This window comes from Medicago truncatula, unplaced genomic scaffold (genome assembly GCF_003473485.1).
Source record: "Medicago truncatula cultivar Jemalong A17 unplaced genomic scaffold, MtrunA17r5.0-ANR MtrunA17Chr0c06, whole genome shotgun sequence".
In the NCBI taxonomy this organism is placed as follows: domain Eukaryota; kingdom Viridiplantae; phylum Streptophyta; class Magnoliopsida; order Fabales; family Fabaceae; genus Medicago; species Medicago truncatula.
The window spans coordinates 29,810-35,809 of record NW_024340369.1 but is presented as its reverse complement, the minus strand read 5'-3'; the positions used below and the strand labels follow the sequence as shown (position 1 = coordinate 35,809).

Here is a 6,000-nt window from a genome sequence, read left to right as displayed (position 1 = left end):
TCGGTAATAATCTTGCTGGGAACACCATATCGACAGATGATGTTGTTCTTGATGAACTTAGCTACCACTTGCTTGGTCACATTGGTATAAGATGCTGCTTCAACCCATTTGGTAAAGTACTCAATTGCCACTAAGATGAAACGATGGCCATTTGAAGCTTTCGGTTCAATTCTTCCAATCATGTCGATGCCCCACATTGAGAACGGCCACGGGGATGACATAACATTGAGAGCATGCGGAGGCACATGAATCTTATCAGCATAGATTTGACATTTGTGACATTTTCTGGCGTATTGGTAGCAATCATGCTCCATGGCCATCCAGTAGTAACCTGCCCGTAGCAACTTTCTTGACATAGTATGCCCTGTAGCGTGGGTCCCGAAGGTACCGTCATGTACATCATGCATTAACTGCTCTGCTTCATGTTCATCAACACATCTTAATAATACCATGTCATAGTTTCTCTTGTACAGAATATCTCCATCTAACAGGAATCTACCGGCCAATCTTCTCAAGGTCTTCTTGTCTTGTTTGGAAGCACCTGGCGGATACTCACGGCTCAGCAAGAACTGCTTGATGTCATAGTACCAGGGTCTATAGTCAACCACATTTTCACCAGCCTGATCGATCACATCCCCAATAGCAAACACATGCGAAGGTCTTTCAAGGCGTTGCACTTTAATTATTGGCACATCATTCCAATGGTTTACTCGAAACATGGAGGATAGAGTAGCAAGAGCATCAGCCATTTGGTTCTCATCACGAGGAATATGATGCAGCTCAACCTTTGTAAAATATGTCAGAAGACGTCTCGCATAATCACGATAAGGAATCAACTTAGCATGGTGGGTCTCCCATTCACCCTTTATCTGATTGATGACGAGCGCAGAATCTCCATAGATGTCGAGGTGTTTGATTCTCATGTCAATTGCTTCCTCGATCCCAAAGATACATGCTTCATACTCAGCCATGTTGTTTGTACATTCGAACAGAATTCTGGCGGTAAAAGGGATGTGATGCCCCTGCGGGGATACAATGACTGCCCCAATTCCTTTGCCATAAGCATTGACAGCACCATCAAAGACTAAACCCCACTTGCTATTGGGATCTGGACCTTCATTAATCAACGGTTCGTCGCAGTCTTTGGATTTCAAATACATGATCTCTTCATCAGGGAAATCAAATTCAATTGGTTGGTAATCATCAAGAGGTTGATAAGCAAGGTGATCGGCAAGAATGCTGCCTTTGATTGCCTTTTGAGTTTTGAACACAATATCATATTCAGACAAAAGCATCTGCCAGCGTGCGATCTTCCCAGTAACGGCCGCTTTCTCAAAGATATACTTTATCGGATCCATTCTGGATATCAACCAAGTTGTATGATTCACCAAATAATGGCGCAGGCGTTTAGCAGCCCAAGCTAGAGCACAACAAGTCTTCTCAAACATTGTATACCGAGTTTCACAATCGGTGAACTTCTTGCTTAGATAGTAGATAGCATGCTCTTTCTTTCCGGTTTCATCTTGTTGACCAAGTACACATCCCATGGATTCATCAAATACTGCCAAATACATAATCAAAGGCCTTCCTTCCACGGGAGGGACAAGGATAGGTGGTTCCAGCAGGTAATTCTTGATGCTATCAAAAGCTTCTTGGCATTCATCATTCCATACAACAGGCTGGTTCTTTCTAAGTAGCTTGAAGATCGGCCCGCAGGTTGCAGTCATATGAGATATGAATCGGGAGATGTAATTCAAACGTCCCAAGAAACCTCTGACTTGCTTCTCTGTCCGTGGAGCTGGCATTTCTCGGATGGCCCGGACTTTATCAGGATCGACTTCAATGCCCTTTTGGCTGACAATGAAGCCTAATAACTTTCCGGACCTGACACCAAATGTACATTTGTTGGGATTCAATCGCAGCTTGTATTTTCTCAACCTTTCAAACATCTTTGTTAAATATTCAACATGCTGCTCCTCATCTGCTGACTTCACAATCATGTCATCCACATATACCTCGACTTCTCACTACGCCAATTTTAACATTTATTAGCGCCTATTTAATAGCATTTTTAAAAGGAATGCTATTAAAAAGCTGACCTCGTCTCCCGTAATAGCGTTTTGGCTGCAGGCGCTATTAACAGATGACATATGTAATAGCACTCTGTATAAAAACGCTAATATAGGTAGTTTAAAAAAATAAAGGAAAAGTATGATATCGCTTTTACAGGAACGCTAATATAAGGATATATTATTTGTTAGCACTTTATGACTAAATGCTATCTTAGCCATTGTCAAATAAAAAAAAATTATTTTCCAAAAAATTTAAAAAAACTGCAAATGTTTTCATCCTTTGGCGCTGAACTATTTTTCCTTTCCCTCTCTTCTCCCAAAACCAGATTTAACACAGTACCCTCTCAAAACCAGTACCCACATCGATCCAGACAACCCTTCTTCCTCTCATCGTCGACCAAAACCAATTTTCATATGATCACAAAAATGAAACCCTTCAAGCCCTAAACTATCATCTCATCTTCTCACCGAACCCTTCAAACCCTAACCCTGTAATCTCTACCCATGGATTCATCTTAATAGAATCATAACCCATCATCTCGTTCGAACTAATCCACCAAACCCATCATCTCAACTTCTCATCGAACCCTTTTCTGAAAGCGGCGAACTCGTATGCGTAAGCCTTATCCTTTTCTATTTTGTTTTGATTTTGAAAATTTGATTATAGTTTTGTTTGATTTGTTTATGTTATTTCGTTTCTGATTCGTCTAGATTTCGTTTGATTTGTTATTACTGGGTTTGAAGGTATTGAATGCTGCGGCCTTTTTGCCTAATCTATGCTAATAAGGTACCTTTTGGTTAGTCTTTATGTATTCATTTGGGGTGTTTGTTATTTGATTTGGATATTTGTTTGTGAATTTGAGTAATTTGGATAAGTTCATTATGTTTATCTGCCATTAACTAGTGTACATTATTTCCCTTGTAAATCATCAATTTTTAGTTTTGAACACATCAAAACAAATTAGTCCTACCTTAATTTTAGTTGTAATGTAATTTTCATATCGTTCTCCGTCGAAACCATTTGAAGATAAGAACTCTTTCTGATTCTTTTATGAGTTTTAGGATGTCAATTTTGATTTGGTGATTTGAGTAAAGAAACTTATTCTGATATGGTGATTTGATGATTTCTTGTGTTTGAAAAACATGGTTCTAGTAGACCCGATACTGGGTTTCCTGTGGACTACATTTGGTCTTGGAATTGGTCGGTGTTTTGTTCTCTAGTCGTTTCGGTTCAGAGCTTGTTGAGTTCAATTTCTGTCTGATTGGTGTCCATGAACTGTTGTCACCTGATTTATGTTGAAGGTTTTTGTGTGCTCAGGTGGGCCAGTTCAGCCCCGGGGGGATTTTCTCTACCTCATAATTGTCGAAGTGTTTTAGTGTCTTTGAGTGCGATAGGGTAGTAGTTCTGTTAAGGTGGCTTGGGATTTTTTTTTTAAGGTTGTTTTAGTTATGTGTTGGATGTGTGTGTTATGGTCAAGGATATTGTTATTGGTTTGTTTTGGGGCTGTTCACTACATACTAGTGTTGTTTTTTCAGGTGGTCTTGGTTGGCTTTATTTTTGGGCCACTAGAGATTTCTTGCTCATTGCGATTTTTTGCTTGGAGTTTGTATTTAGTCTTTGTTTGTATTCGATTGAAAGAATTCAATTTGAACTTGTAATTAAAAAAATTCAATCTGAACTAACGGAAAAAAAAATTAACGTTAAGACTGTTGTGATAAAGAGGAAAAGAACAATGAGCATCATATGTTTTTTGTTTTTGTTTTGACGAATAAGAATCATATGTTTTTTAATAATGATTCTTAAAAATTGATGTCCCATATGTCTTACAAAAACTTACACAATCATTATTGATGTTGCACTTTCAATTTTGGTTCAATCAAATGCAAATTGTGGAGTAACTTAAGAAAGTCAGCAAATTTTGATGTTATGCATGTTATATATTATCCTATAAGAAGTTTATATATAGGATCTGCCGATCTGCAACTGACAAGAGCAGTCTGCTAAAAACATGAAGATGATAATGTATTTTATCATACCCATTGATCTATCCTGCTTTAATATGACATGAACAGATCCTATAATGCATTTTATCTTGTATTTCATTGCTGAAATTCTCTATTTGTCACTTATGCTTGCTGACTGGTCTTAGGCTTCCTTTCATTTCTACAACTTTTGTAAAATTGTGTTGGTTGCCACAGTTAGGGAGTTGTTGGTTTGGAATTTGACTAAGTATTTTTATACATGTCTGCTATCTTTCTCATTTTCACATTTTACCTTTGTTATTTTGTATTGAAAATGTTGAATATGTCTTGCTTTTTGTCATATTCTATATGTGAATGATCCTACCTATGAAGAGTTGTCTATTTTGCAAGTAACGATAAATGATCAACATAAAAAAAAATGTGAAAATAGAGATGTTGAGGATGATCCTTTCTTTAACACCCCTTAGATTTGCTTGATGTTGAACCAATTACACATATTCCTGATATGAGAAACGATCACAATGGTGAGATTTGGATTAGAAATCATTTTGGGTAACTAAAAAACTGAAAACTTTGAATCCAATTAGAATTAAGAGCAAAAGGCCAACTTGATCTTCTATGGAATATTGATTTTTTTTATTCTTTTATTGTTAGAGTCTTATTGTTATTGATTCTTAATGTTATTCATTTATGATATAGTAACTTCTTTACACTTTTTACAGGGAAATGGCTTCTAATAATGATGAATGTGGTGTGACTCAGTTGCAAAAAATTCACAGCCAAAAGCAATCAGCAGTTTGGCGTTAATAAATATTAGTGATACTTTAGAGATGGAATTGGACATGATTTGTTGCTAATTTTGGTTTCTGAAACTCTCTTAATGTTAATATATATTAATGAAACTTTAGTAAGATTGCTGACTTTTTTTTTGCACTTCAATTTTGTTATAGGTTCAATGGAAAGCAAGAGGTCAACCAATCAAGCATAAGAACAAGGATTTTGCTAGTTTCGTTGGTGTCACAGTTCTTCACTTAGTTCCGATTGCTAACATTGGTGTCACATTTGGGATGACATTCAAGTAACACACAAACTGAAGCTAGTTTTAAAATTTTATTTAAGTTAATCTATTTGTAGGGTTGTTTAAATAATTGTTTAGAACTAAACTGAACCTTGAACTGAACTCTCTTTTAAAAAGCTGAACTGAACCCATTTTAAAAAACTGAACTGTCAAAGTGATTTACAAACTGAACAGATTATAGTTTTGCCAGATTATAGTTTTACTTCATCATATTACCAATTGCAATTATAGTACTAGTGATACTGTTAAAGGCCACCTTTTTATTATCTATTTGCAAATATATATATATATATATATATATATATATATATATATATATATATATATATATATATATATATATATATATATATTCTGAAGTTAATATTTTCCTTCCATGACAAATATATATATTCAATTTGTATTTAGTTCGAAGGTTGGAAGTTCTAGTCTTAATCTGTGGCTATGAGAGCTGGTCACTTTGGAATTTTTTGGTTCGGCTGCTGTTGCGTGGGATGGGCAGTGCTTCGGTTGGAAGTTGTTCCTAGTTTCTGCTGTTTTGTTGTCCTTGTTTTTTAGGTGATATTTCTTTTGTTAAGGGGATATGAGTAAATTGTTTCGAATTGAGCACCGTTGTATTCTATTGGAAAATTTGGCTATGTAATACCCTTTTTTTTATGTTATCTGTAGACAGGTTTTGGATCTTATCATATTATATATGCAATAAGTAAATAAAGTTTTATTTGATATTGGAAATTGGAATGTAGTATATAGCTGCATTTGGATTACAAACCTATCCTACTAGTGATATATATGTTACGCGTAATTTTTTTTATAGAAAAAGTTAGCCTTTTAATAGCACTTTGTACAGAAATTGCTATTAAAGTT

At 35.7% G+C, this 6,000-nt stretch overlaps 1 long non-coding RNA gene across 1 annotated transcript; it reads left to right on the top strand.

The window, feature by feature from the left end:
- The first annotated feature begins 2,292 nt into the window (after window positions 1–2,292).
- On the top strand, window positions 2,293–5,868 carry LOC120575752 (uncharacterized). Its single transcript, XR_005643827.1, has 5 exons — window positions 2,293–2,688; window positions 2,784–2,859; window positions 4,778–4,917; window positions 5,006–5,133; window positions 5,542–5,868. It is a non-coding gene; the product is annotated as an uncharacterized lncRNA (long non-coding RNA).
- The last annotated feature ends 132 nt before the right edge of the window (window positions 5,869–6,000 follow it).